The sequence below is a fragment of the Cebus imitator genome, unplaced genomic scaffold (genome assembly GCF_001604975.1).
Source record: "Cebus imitator isolate Cc_AM_T3 unplaced genomic scaffold, Cebus_imitator-1.0 Scaffold666, whole genome shotgun sequence".
Taxonomy (NCBI): domain Eukaryota; kingdom Metazoa; phylum Chordata; class Mammalia; order Primates; family Cebidae; genus Cebus; species Cebus imitator.
The window spans coordinates 648306-663095 of NW_016107981.1; the positions used below are offsets into that span (position 1 = coordinate 648306).

At 35.6% G+C, this 14790-nt stretch overlaps 1 pseudogene; it reads left to right on the top strand.

The window, feature by feature from the left end:
- The first annotated feature begins 13282 nt into the window (after positions 1-13282).
- LOC108295908 lies at positions 13283-14326 on the top strand (annotated as a pseudogene).
- Positions 14327-14790: the final 464 nt, after the last annotated feature.

The window sequence follows — 14790 nt, forward strand, 5'->3', positions numbered from 1 at the left end:
AATAAAATTATTTGTTATTTTTTTCTAGATACGGTAGACAATGTAATTGTTTTATGGTATTAAATTTTTTTCTGAAATATTTAACAAGAGGAAGTATCTTCATGGATCTCTAAAAATTGTCAGTCCAGAAAAAGTGAACCATGCTCAATCTCAAAAATTTCTCCTTAATAATATTAGAAATATTCATAATAATATTAGATGCTCTTAAAACTTACCTAGAGCCTGTAGATTCATTACTATTGTATATTTTAGCTTAGATGAGAGGATCATTTAAACTCAGGAGTTGGAAGTTGAAGTGAGCTATATTGCACTACTTCACTTCACTGTGGATGACTAAGGGAGAAGTGATTTATAATTTTTAAGCAATCTTAATTGTTTGCAACAAAATAAATTAATGTTTAAATATTAATAGAATGAACCTGAGACAGCATTTCAAAGGAATGCTTCATGTCAGTGTAGACATGAATAATAAAAAAATTTTTTTAAAGTCAGTAAAAGAAATGATGCATCCTACATAAGGTTGGTTACTAGCAAAACCAGAATCCAAACAGAGCATACTAACCACAAACACAGAGTCCTACACATAAAAAATTGTGTTATATGCATACATAATGCAACTATAGCAAAAATCATGACAATATGTCTTCTGATATTGGTATTACAGATAAAAGCTTGGAAGATATTATTCCTGTCCTCACAAGAAAAATGTAAGAGGCCGGGCACGGTGGCTCATGCCTGTAATCCCAGCACTTTGGGAGGCTGAGGCAGGTGGATCATGAGGTCAAGAGGTCGAGACAATCCTGGCCAACATGGTGAAACCCTGTCTCTACTAACAATACAAAAATTAGCTGGGTGTGGTGGTGCGCACCTGTAGTCCCAGCTACTTAGGAGGCTGAGGCAAGAGAATTGCTTGAACCCGGGAAGTGGATATTGCAGTGACCCGAGATCGTGCCACCGCACTCCAGCCTGGCACCTGGTGACAAAGCAAGACTCTGTCTCAAAAAAAAAATATATATATATCTAAGAAACTGAATATCATACAAAAAATTATAGGGTGGGGAGAAAATTTATCTATATAGGAAAAATAATAATAATTATATGATACTTTAATTCAGAAACCATGAAAGCTAGAAAATAGAGAAGTAAAATATGTAAACTATTAGAAGAGGAAAAAAATGACCTGAACAACCTAGGATTCAGTATAGAGTAGAATTACTCTACAAATATATAAGGAATGGGTCCAGTTTCAGCTTTCTGCACATGGCTAGCCAGTTTTCCCAACACCATTTATTAAACAGAGAATCCTTTCCCCATTACTTGTTTTTGTCAGGTTTGTGAAAGATCAGATGATTGTAGATATGCGGCATTGCTTCCGAGGCCTCTGTTCTGTTCCATTGGTCTATATCTCAGTTTTGGTAGCAGTGTCATGCTATTTTGATTACTGTAGACTTGTAGTATAGTTTGAAGTCAGGCAGTGTGATGCCTCCAGTTTTTTATTTTTTATTTTTTTTTGCCTAGGATTGTCATGGCTATGCAGGTCTTTTTTTGGTTCCATATGAAGTTTAAGGTGGTTTTTTCCAGTTCAGTGAAGAAAGTCAATGGTAGCTTGAGGGGTATAACATTGAATCTATAAATTACTTTGGGCAGTATGGCCATTTTTATGATATAGATTCTTCCTAACCATGACCATGGAATGTTTTTCCCTCTGTTTGTGTCCTCTCTTATTTCTTTGAGCAGTGGTTTGTTGTTCTCCTTGAACAGGTCCTTCACATCCCTTTTAGTTGTATTCCTAGGTATTTTTCTCTCTTTGTAGCAATTGTGAATGGGAATTCACTCATGATTTTTCTCTCTTTTTGTCTGTTGCTGGTATACAGGAATGCTTGTGATTTCCGCGCATTGATCATGTATCCTGAGACTTTGCTGAAGTTGCTTATCAGTTTCAGAAGATTTTGGGCGAAGATGATGGGGTCTTCTAAATATCCAATCATGTGGTCTGCAAATAGAGACAATTTGACTTCCTCTTTTTCTAATTGAATACCTTTTATTTATTTTTCTTGCCTGATTACTCTGGCCACAGCTTCCAATACTATGTTGAATAGGAATGGTGAGGGGGGCCCCCTCTTCTACTGCCAGTTTTCAAATGGAATGCTTCCAGTTTTTGCCCATTCAGTATGATATTGGCTGTTGTTATAAATAGCTTTTATTATTTTGAGATACGTTCCATCATTACCTAGTTTATTGAGAGTTTTTAGCATAAAGGGATATTGAATTTTTTCAAAGGCCTTCTCTGCATCTATTGAGATAATCATATGGTTTTGATCTTTGGTTCTGTTTATGTGATGGATTACCGTTATAGATTTGCATATGTTGAACCAGCCTTGCATCCCTGGGATTAAGCCAACTTGATCATGATGGATAAGCTTTCTGATGTGCAGTTGAATTCAGTTTGCCAGTATTTTATTGAAGATTTTTGCATCAATGTTCATCATGGATATTGGCCTGAAATTTTCCTTTTTAATTGTGTCTCTGCCAGGTTTTGGTATCAGGATGATGTTGGTCTCATAAAATGAATTAGGGAGGATTCCTTCTTTTTGTATTGTTTGGAATAGTTTCTGAAGGTATGGTACCAGCTCCTCTTTGTACATCTGGTAGAATTCAGCTGTGAACCCATCTGGCCCTGGATGGTTTTTTTTTGCTTGGTGGGCTATTAATTGCTGCCTCAACTTCAGATCTTGTTATTGGTCTATTCAGATATGCAAATTCTTCCTGGTTTAGTCTTGGGAGGATGTAAGTGTCCAGGAATTTATCCATTTCTTCTAGATTTACTAGTTTATGTGCATAGAGGTGTTTGTGGTAATCCCTGATGGTAGTTTGTATTTCTGTGGAATCAGTGGTGATATCTCCTTTGTCATTTTTTATTGCACCTATTTGATTCTTCTCTCTTTTCTTTTTTATTAGTCAGCTAGTGGTCTATCTATGTTGTTGATCTTTGCAAAAAAAACTCGCTTCGGCATTCACTGATTTTTGGAAGGGGTTTTTGTGTCTCTATCTCCTTCAGTTCTGCTCTGATCTTAGTTATTTCTTGTTTTCTGCTAGCGTTTACATTTGTTTGGTTGTGCTCCTCTAGTTCTTTTAATTGTGATGTTAGGGTGTAATTTTTAGATCTCTCCTTGCTTCTCATGTGGGAATTTAGTGCTGTAAATCTCCCTGTCGGCACTGCTTTAAATGTGTACCAGAGATTACAGAAATTAATTCCAGATGGATTAAAGATTTAAACATAAGACCTAACACCATAAAAACCCTAGAAGAATACCTAGGCAATACCATTCATGACATAGACATAGGCAAAGACTTCATGACTAAAACACCAAAAGCAATGGGAACAAAAGCCAAAATTGACAAATGGGATCTAATTAAACTAAAGAGATTGTACAGCAAAAGAAACTGTCATTTGAGTGAACTGGCCACCAACAGAATGGTAAAAAATTTTTGCAATCTACCCATCTGACAAAGGGCTAATATCCAAAATCTACAAAGAACTTAAACAAATTTACAAGAGAAAAGCAAACAACCTGGTCAAAAAGTGGGCAAAGGATATGAACAGACACTTTACAAAAGAAGACATCTATGAGACCAACAAACATATGAAAAAATGCTCATCATCACTGGTCATTAGAGAAATGCAAATCAAAACCACATTGAGATACCATCTCCCACCAGTTAGAATGGCAATCATTAAAAAATCTGGAGACAACAGATGCTGGGGTGGATGTGGAGAAATAAGAACACTTTTACAGGGTTGGTGGGAGTGCAAATTACTGCAACCATTGTGGAAGACAGTGTGATGATTTCTCAAGGACCTAGAAATAGAAATACCAATTAACGCAGCAATTACATTACTGGATGTATACCCAAAGAATTATAAATCATTCTGTTATAAAGACACATGCACACGTATGTTCATTGTGGCACTGTTTACAATAGCAAAGACCTGGAACCAACCCAAATGTCCATCAATGATAGACTGGATAAAGAAAATGTGGCACATATGCACCATGGAATAGTATGCAGCCATAAAAAATGATGAATTCCTGTCCTTCATAGGGACATGGATGAATCTGGAAACCATCATTCTCAGCAAGCTGACACAAGAACAGAAAACCAAACACTGCATGTTATCACTCATTGGCAGGTGTTTAACAATTAAAACATGTGGACACAGGGAGGGGAGCATCACACACTGGGGTCAGTGGGGGGATAGGGGAGGGACAGCGAGGTGGGGAGGGTGGGGAGGGATAATGAGGGGAGAAATACCAGATACAGGTAGTGGGGGGATGAAGGCAGCAAACCAGCTTGCTATGTATGTACTTATGTAACAATCCTGCATGACGTGCCCATATACCCCAGAACCTAAAGTACAATTAAAAATAATAATAATAAATAAATAAATAAAACTTAAAAATCAGGTGGTCTAAACCAGCAAGTGAATATCAGGTTACAAATATACATGATAGTTAAGCTATAGTAATAAATGACCCCCATAGCTTCTGATAAAAAAATAAGAGAGTGAAAAGTCACATAATGGGAGAGCATATTTGCAAAGCACTTATCTAATAAAGACATTGTATCCAAAATGTATAAAGAAAACATTAAAATTCAACAGTAAGAAAACGAACAACCCAATTCAAAAATGGCTAAAATACTTGAAGAGACATATAAAAAATTATATACGGATGGCAAAGAAACACATAAATAATACTCAAGCACCATGTGTCAGTAGGAAATTGCAAATTAATGTAAGATGCAATTAAATACCTAGTAGAGTGGCCAAAGCCCAGTGCTGGTGAGGATGTGGACCACATAAACTCATTGACTGCTCTCCAGAATGCAAAATGGTACACACTCTGGAAGACAGCTTGGCATTTTTAAAAATATAAGCAGACATACTTTCACATTGTGATCCAAATATTGTTTTATGCAAATTAGTAGCAAACTTACATAGACAGAAAAAAACCTGGACACAAATGTTTATAGCAGGTTTATTCAAAATTATTGAATATTGAGAGCAATCAGGATGTCTTTCTAATAGATTATAATATATGGTACATTGATAGAATAGAATATTTTTCAATAGTATAAAGTAATGAGCTATCATTCCATGAAAAAAACACCAACAAATCTAAATTGCACATTGCTGAGTCTAAGAAGCCAATGTGGAAATGTTACATACTGTGTAAGCCAAATATATGATATTGTGGACAAGGCAAAACTACAGATACAGCAACATACTGGTGGTTGTCAGGAAGTTATTGTAGGAGATGAGGGCAGATGAAGAGTTGGGAACAGAATGAATAGCTGAAGAGGAAACATTTAAAGCAGTGGAACTATTAAGTATGATACTGTAATGTTGGATACATGATATCACAGATTTCTCAAAATCCATATTATTTCCAAGGTTCCTAACAAACCACCATGCAGTTGTGTTCTTTTCTAACGGCTGTTTATCATTCAGGGAATGAAGAATCAGAGAATTGAAATGACTTTCTAAATGTCACCATAATGTACAAATTAGCCACACATTAGGCAGACACTTCTCTTTTGTCTATTTCCTTCATATATACCCAAGCAGGATCACTTTTCTATACAACTTATTTCAGCTTTTAAATATGTGCAAGCCATTGTTTTCTGAGTTATAGGAATCTGCTGACAATGAAGATATTGTTATCAATCTGCGGAGAGAAAACCTCTTTAGTAGAGTAATTTTATTTTTTCCCTTTTGAAATGAAACACATTTAGATATTCGCTAAGACACCTTTATATTTTCACATGAATTTTATTCCTGCAATCGTATGCTTTAGAAAGTTGTCCGGTGAATATTTAATGTATTGCTTTATAAAATTGTTTGAGATCTAATAGTGAATGATTGGTCTGGTGAAAATAGAGCAGGTACAACTGAAAACACTGTGCTTGCAGATTCCACTGAACCAGCTGGGTCCACAAGAGTGGCACATTACTCCTGACAGAAGATAGTTTCTTCTTCCTTTGTTTGAAGATCATGTAGGTGCTTTATAAAATAAAGTTTGCCTGCCTTAAGATTCACCCTTATGTCCTGTCTCGGCAACCAGACCAAAATAAACCTCAATCTAGCTAGACTGGCATAGTATAATTGAATGGAAGCTGAGCTTTTAAAGAGGGAAGAGATCATGTAAAATGAATCAGTTTCAGAATCTGGTTAATAAGCCTTGCCAGAAGCCATTTAATATAGCAGGGAAAACAGAAAATTGAAGAAGGGAGAGTTTGTTGATATGGGAGAAACCTCTTGTGATACAAGATTTAATACTCTGACAAGAATCCTAAGAAATGATACTATCATGGTATGATGATGTCTTTTAATCTTGGCTGAAGCAGCGACTCATGTTAAATAAAGTAGAAATGCCAAAAATACTGATAAAGAAGGTAAGGTACCTAGGCTTAGAGAAATGAGGATTGTATAGTACATTTTCAACATAAGCCTAGAAAACTACTGACACTCCATGTACCAAAGTGATAAGGAATGTGCAGCTTACAGGGCCACCACTGTCTTTGAGAACCTCAGTGTGGCTTTCTTTTGCAGGCCAGGGCTAATAGTAGGTGATGATACTGTCAAAGAATTGATACTCAGAGAGGCCAGGAGGTGGCACTTAAATGTCAAAAGCCACATGGACTCAATACTTAACAATGAGCAGCAACGATAGAGTGGTAGTTAAAGGAGCTCATCTTTAGAGATCTGAGGAGATGATTGATCACAGAATACGATGTTTCTACACGGAGATGCATAGGCATTCAACAAGGGGACTGCTTATATGATTTTCTTTCATTTGAATGTCTCTCTATCATTTCAACATTATCATATACTACAATGGACTCTTAATTTCTTCCTGCCAGTTATTTGTACATACACAGGTCTACTTTTTAGTACTCGCTAGCAGCATCTAAATACTGAAGACCGAAACTTTTCATTATATTGGATTCTTTCTTTATCTCAGTACTGAAATCTATTGTCAACAAATAAAATTTTTCATCTATTTCCCAAGAGGTTCTCTACCTAATGGCAAAAATGAATCATTTTAAAACACCAATGAAATCTTGTTGCTCCCTACCTTGAACTGCTTCAGTGACTTCATATTACATTTAGAATAAAATTCACATTCCAGGACTTTGAGTTCCTAGATGATCTAATTGTTTTTCCAGCCTTAATTAGGACTACCCTACAGACTGGACTAACTAGGACTAATTATGAACTATTAGTTTGTTTGAACAGACCACAATCTTTCCCAACTGAAACACTTTGCACATGCTGCTGTCTTTTTATCACTGACTGGAATAACTTCCTCAAAAAGTCCTTCACTGAGTGTATTATTTAAAATAGCCACCCCGCGCCATTGTCTGTCACCATCCCTTGTTTATTTAACATGATACCTGTGAAAATTTGGTTTTTGCATTTGTTTGTTAACCTTTAGCTTAGCTGCCTTCACACTGAAATGTGCAAGATGCAAGGCTGTGGGTCTCTTTCATTGTGGAATCCCAGGTGTTTAGCATAGCTTCTAGCACATAGCATGTACTCAACAATAACTAATTTTATATAAATTAATCAGCCTAAACTGAGAGCTCCAGTTTACAGTCTGTAAATTCCATGTGCAACTAAAACAATGTATGCAAGGCAGCAATTATGTGGTCTGCGCTTCTCTCAGAACAATAGCCCCCTTTATAAAACTTGCTCTACTCCAAACAGTTTTGCCCCAAAGAGAACTTTTTCATCCTTCTATTATCCAGCCAAACCCTAGCCATGATTAATGTGGGGGAAAAAAAAAACCCAGCACAAATAGGGAAAAACATATGAATTGAACCAATACTTGTGTGAGATTCAATGTACTTTTGGTTCAGCTTTCTTTCTGCATTTTTGTTAATGTGTCCAATTTCTTGAATTTTTTTTAGCCAAACCTCCACCCCTTTCCTTCAAATTTTAGCCCTAGTTAGATTAGAATCTCTGACACATTTAACTGAAAGAATCCTAAATAATGAAAGATACATTTAGATTCCTCAATAGCAAGGCAGAAAATACATAGCACTAATTATATGATTGCTTGAGTATTTAAACACAACTACATGTCCTGCTCATCTTGTGAGAATAGATGCACATAAAAGCAAGTTATCCAGCTGGTGAACCCACGGCTAAGTCTTGCATAGTTTTCTGAATGTCAGTACAGATGATACATCTTTTCAGTTAAATTTAATTTTCCTTCACAATAAAAATTTCAAAGCCATTGAAATTTTCTACATTTGCTCAGTATGTTGTTTCCGATTAATTTTATTGATGGTTTAACTTGACATTCAAACTTCTAATCAAATGGATTTTCAAAGTCCTGTTAATTAAAATAACAGCATTTACAAAGTAGCATGGAGATAGAGGCACAATAAAATACATCTGAGTATCTTATTGTTAATAGAAGGCCACATATATCAATATCTCTACTGTAATCCTCATTAAGATTACTGTCGGCAAACTACAGTTCATCATATCAAATGGCAATGTAATGCACAGTGATTTCTGTTTCTTATTATACATTGTTCTTTATGGCCTTATCATTTCTATTTTATTGCAATTGTTAAGCAGGACAAGAATATGGTATGCAAGCTAGTGCTTTGCTAAGCCATTTCACAGTACACACTTAGTTGCAATAATAATTCATTTTATATGGTCTTAGTATATATTACAAAACTATTTCCCAGAATGAAAATATTGTTCATATATAAAACAAAATTATGCTTTAGTTTAAATTGTTATGAAACAGGATATAATGGATGAACTCTGATTTGATTAGCAACCATATCATTTACATATGTATCTTAAAAGAAGTTAGTTTTAAAATTGCATATTTATAATGTTGTTGCCTAAGAAATTTTGTAACTGAGATATAAAGAAGTTAAGATATGATACTCTTTTTGTTTCTAAAAATCCTGTTAGAATATCAGGGGATATATTATTTAGGTGTATAGTATTAAACTGGTATATTTGTAATATTTAATAGCCACTTATTTTTACCTTATTAACTATTAATAATTATTCAAAATTTTGTTAATTAAAGAAATAGATTTCTACCTGTGAGAAATAAGTTAAAACTACTTGAGAATAAGTTTTTCAGCCCAGATAATATAATATGATTTTAAAAATACACATAGAATTAAGAATACGTTCTTGAAAGGTTAACTTACACACAAGTAATATAATTTCAACATACTTTGCCTTGGAACAAAACAGGAGTCAATACATAAAGAGACATACCATTGATACTAATATTTTAGACAGTTTTGTCATTCACCCTGTTTAAACCTCAGTGTTCTGTTCTACATGAAAGCATTAGCTTAAGTCTTCTCTGATTTTTTTTTTTTTTTTTTTACCTTGACCTTCTGTGAAATAAATATGTATACTCTCAGAAGGAGCAATTGAATCTACTAGAATATTTTGGATTTAGAGAGCTTTGGTAATTCAGATGATGCAATGATATTTAATATTTAGAATAATCACTGTTTGGAGTAAAAATGTACCTTCACATCTCTTCAGTCCAGGCTCTTTTCCCCAGATGAGATATCATTTCTCGGGAAGTTTACCAGAAGAGATCAAAAGGTTGTCTCCACAACTGCATTTAAAGCATTGGTAAGTTTGTATGGTATTTTTTTAATAATTATTTTTGTCTTTATACTATTTCTGTATCTTCAGTAAAATTTAGTGGGCTAATAAGAAAACTTTCAAGATTTAAAATATGTATGCTCATTAACAATATTTAATTACTTATTTTGTCTACACATTTAAATTTGTAGATCATTAGCTAATTCATTATCTAAGAGGAAGCATGTGGGCGAGCAAAACGAAGCTGCCTTCATGTCTTGCTAGCTTTTCCCAAGAAATTTCTAAGTTCAAAAGGGCCTCAGATGGCGTGTCGAGACAACAAAATGAAAAGGATATAAGAGCACAGTATCCTGAAAACACATGAAGGACAAAATGATCATGAAATTGAAAGGATATTATCCTGGGTGGTTAAGAAGAGAAAAATAAGAGGAAATATTCTGAAGGTCTTTAATATAAAAGTAGCATATGTTGTGCTTAGCATCACTGTGAAAGATTGATGAGGTCAGAAGGAAAATTCCTATGTAGCATAATTGAACATAGAGGATTACAGTTATTCTCAGAGAAAACTCCTGTGCCCTAAACATGACACAGAACTAGCAGATTATTTTCAGACTAGAAGTGGTTATGAGCACAGGAATAAGATAGAATAGGGATGATGAATATGTGAGCCACAACCTTTGTTGATCTGTGACTAAAGCTCAGATGTAGCCTTTCCTCATTAGTAATGTGCTGAATTATTCTAGGATAATACAATAAAAATGACAAGGAAGAATGAGAGCACACATTTAGAAATTGAGTTAAATAAAATGTTACTTGTTAATGCTGCTGTTCTTGCTTATCTGAATCTGTGGACTAAGATTCATTCTCATTAAATTAGATTTAATGTTAAATAAGAGAATGAAATAGATAATTGGGCAACTTTCCCTTATTTATATGATAGAGCAGATTCAAGAATTTCCTGATGAGCTACAATTTAAAAAACACAAATTACCTGCCACTGAACAAAAAATGCATTAAAAGTTTATGTTTATACCCTATGATTTTATTTATGTAAGTATAAACACAAGCAGCGGTCTTAAATGTCAGGACTGTAGCTACTTTTGGTATAAAGTAGGGTCTTAGAAGGGGCATGTCAGAGGCTTTTGATTGTCTAACTAATATTGCTTTTCTTCATCTGAATATTGATTATGTATTTTTTGTAAAGAAAATTGTGATTAATACAGATGTATGATAATCTGCATATATTTCTTCTTGCCATTTATATATTGATGAATATTCATGTAAAATGTATTCTGAATATTTCCAAGTATTATTTACCCTAAGAATTCATATGTGTTATAGTTTCAGAAAATCTTTAAATGTAAATCAGTACAGCAATAATTTAGTATAGAAACACCATAGAATTATAGTAGTTTAATCAAAACTCCAAATGTAGGCTATATTTAAAAAAGCTACATAAGATAGAAAACTTTACTAGAAACTAACATCAACCTTTGTCTAAAATGTAACTTAATTTAGTAAAGAGATAAATATATATCTATATATCTATATATATCTATATATAGATATATATACAAAGAGAGAGAGGGGCAATATGTAATATATACACAAAGCATATAAATATTATATGTTTTATATATATATATATATATATATATATATATATACACACACACACACACACATGCAGGTGATGCAAGCAAATTTCATTTATTCACGGTAGTTATGTTCTATAAATTCATAAAAAATAATGAATTAGAGAATACTAAACTCCTATGGGAAATACGGGATTAGTGTCCTGTGCACCTCTGATTACACATTTTCATCAGCCAATTAACACATAACCTTTCAGTCTAAAGACACCTTGTTAACTAATTATTGTTGATTTATTAACATTGAACTCACGGCCAATGGCACTATCATTTGTGCCTGAACAGAACTCATCTAATACACCTAATGTGTCCATATAGCAGATCACAGTTTTCTTGCACTCAGGAGTAGTAGAAAGCACTTCAGCACTACGCTGAGGGGGAGAAGCATTTGAAAGGGTAAAGACACGAGTAAAAAGCAAATAATGCAAAGAACACTGCACAAAGAGATCTCAGAAAGGTCACTTGGTTAGGACATGAGAATTGAAACAAGAAGACAGAGAGTCGCCTTGTTGTATCTTAGCTGTTGTATATCAGGCAAATTAAGTTCTTGCTGCTCTGTGAATGTCCACAAATGATGGTAAAAGCATCTCAAGTATTATCTTTGAGGGTAATAAGTAAATTTTAGCTCATAGGGGAATTTACAAATATGGAATCTGTGAATAAAGAGAATCAACTGCAGTTAGCTTAAGCAGTTGTGAAAAAATTGAAAGCGAACACCACATCAGGTATAAAAAATATCAAATTACCAAATTTTAAATGTTAATTTTTTCTCTAATATTTTAATGAAAGTCAACATGTAATCGACTAATTTGGAATTACTATGAGAGGGTTGCTAGAGAAACATTATGAATATTTGGAAACTTATTCAACTCAATTATTTTTTCCAAGGCAGACAATTTAGGAGTGCAATTAAAATCATTTGCAAGAGTAAGAGTGGCAACCTGCACTTTGGTATACTGTACCAATATGGTCATTTATTCCCCCAGCTCATCACTGCCCCCTAGATGAAGTGAACTGTTAGCAATTCAAGAAAACTTAAAATCATTTAAGACATTTTGATTTGTACTTGTAATCATTAACAGACACTTTTCAACAGAAGATATTTATGAGGCCAACAAACATATGAAAAAAATGCTCGTTATCACCGGTCATTAGAGAAATGCAAATCAAAACCACATTGAGATACCACCTCACTCCGGTTAGAATGGCAATCATTAAAAAATCTGGAGACAACAGATGCTGGGGAGGATGTGGAGAAATAGGAACATTTTTAACACTGTTGGTGGAAATTAGTTCAATCATTGTGGAAGACAGTGTGGCGATTCCTCAAGGACCTAGAAATAGAAATTCCATTTGATGCAGCAATCCCATTACTGGATATATACCCAAAGGATTATAAATCATTCTATTATAAAGACACATGCACACGTATGTTCATTGTGGCACTGTTTACAATAGCAAAGACCTGAAACCAGCCCAAATGTCTGTCAGTGATAGACTGGACAAAGAAAATGAGGTACATATACACCATAGAATACTAATGTAGCTATAAAAAAAGATGAGTTCATGTCCTTTGTAGGGACATGGATGAATCTGGAAACCATCATCCTCGGCAAGCTGATACAAGAACAGAAAACCAAACACAGCATGTTCTTACTCATAGGTGGGTGTTGAACAATGAGAACACATGGGCACAGGAGGGGAGCATCACACACTGGGGTCTGTTGAGGGGGTTATTGGAGGGACAGCAGAGGGTGGGGAGGTTGGGGAGTGATAACATTGGGAGAAATGCCTGATATAGGTGACAGGGGGATAGAGACAGCAAACCACCATGGCATGTGTGTACCTATGCAACAATCATGTAAGATTTGCACATGTACCCCAGAACTTAAAGTACAGTAAAAAAAAAGGAACAATTTCAGGCTCTCTGCTCCTCTGGTTTGACAGATAGCTGCATCTTCTTATGCATCACCAGCCACTTCCCTCAGAAGTGGTGAAGGTGAAGGCTGGAGTCAACGGATTTGACTGTATTGGGCTCCCAGTCACCAGGGCTGCTTTACACTCTGGTAAAGTGGATATTGTTGCCATCAGTGACCCCTTCATTGATCTCAACTACACAGTCTACATAATCCAGTATGATTCCACCCATGACAAATTCTATGGCACAGTCAAGGCTGAGAAGGGGAAGCTTGTCATTAATGGTAATCCCATCACCATCATTTAGGAGCAAGATCCCACCAAAATCAAATGGGGTACTCAGTACTTAAATGGCACTGAGTATGTTGCGGAGTCCACTAGTGTCTTCATTACCTTGGAGAAGGCTGGGGCTCACTTGCAGGGGGACTCAAAAGGACCATCATCTCTGCCCCCTCTACTAATGACCCCATGTTTGTGGTGTGTGTGAATCATGAGAAGTATGACAACAGCTTCAAAAGCGTCAGCAATGCCTCCCGTACCACCAACTACTTAGCATCCCTGGTCACGGTCATCCATGACAACTTTGGCATTATGGAGGGACTCATGACCACAGTTCACACAATCACTGCCACCCAAAAGACTGCAGGTGGCCCCTCCAGGAAACTGTGGCATGAGGGCTGCAGAACTCTAAGGAACATCATCCCTGTATGTACTGGCACTGCTAAGACCCTGGGCAAGGTCATCCCTGAGATGGATGGGAAGCTCATTGGCATGGCCTTTTGTGTCCCCACTGCCAACCCTGTTGGTTGTGGACCTGACCTGCCATTTGGAAAAAACTGCCAAATATAATGATATCAAGAAGGTGATGAGCCAGGCATCAGATGGCCCACTCAAGGGCATCCTGGGCTACACTGAGCACCAGGCTGTCTCCTCTGCCTTCAACAGTGACACTCACTCTTCCACTTTTGATGCTGGGGCTGACATTTCCCTCAACAACCACTTTGTTAAGCTTATTTCCTGGTATGACAATAAATTTGGCTACAGCAACAGGGTAATAGACCTCATGCTCCACATGGCCTCCAAAGAGTAAGACCCCCAGACCACTACCCACAGCAAGAGCACAAGAGGAGAAAAGAGGCCCTCAGCTGCTGGGGAGTCTCTGCCACATTCAGTTCCCCACCACTCTGAGAATCTTTCCTCCTCACAGTTTTCATGCAGACCCCTTGAGGAGGGAGGGGTCTTGGGAGCCTTATCTTGTTATTGTGTACCATCAACAAAGTCCCTTGTGCTTAGTCAAAAAAAAAAAAAAAAAAAAAAAAAAAAAAAAAAAAAAAAATAAAAAAAAAAAAAAAAAAAAAAAAAAAAAAACAGACAAAAAGAACAATTTCAACTGCAAATAAAACAAAATAGAGGAAAAAGAAATTCTTCATATTATTTAAAGGTTGGGAAGTAGGTCCTTACCATTGTAAGTTATTCTGATTTTAAAATGCCATCAAAACCTCAGGGATATATTTTGCATGTTGTCATTTTCTGTATGTAATAGTCACCATAATA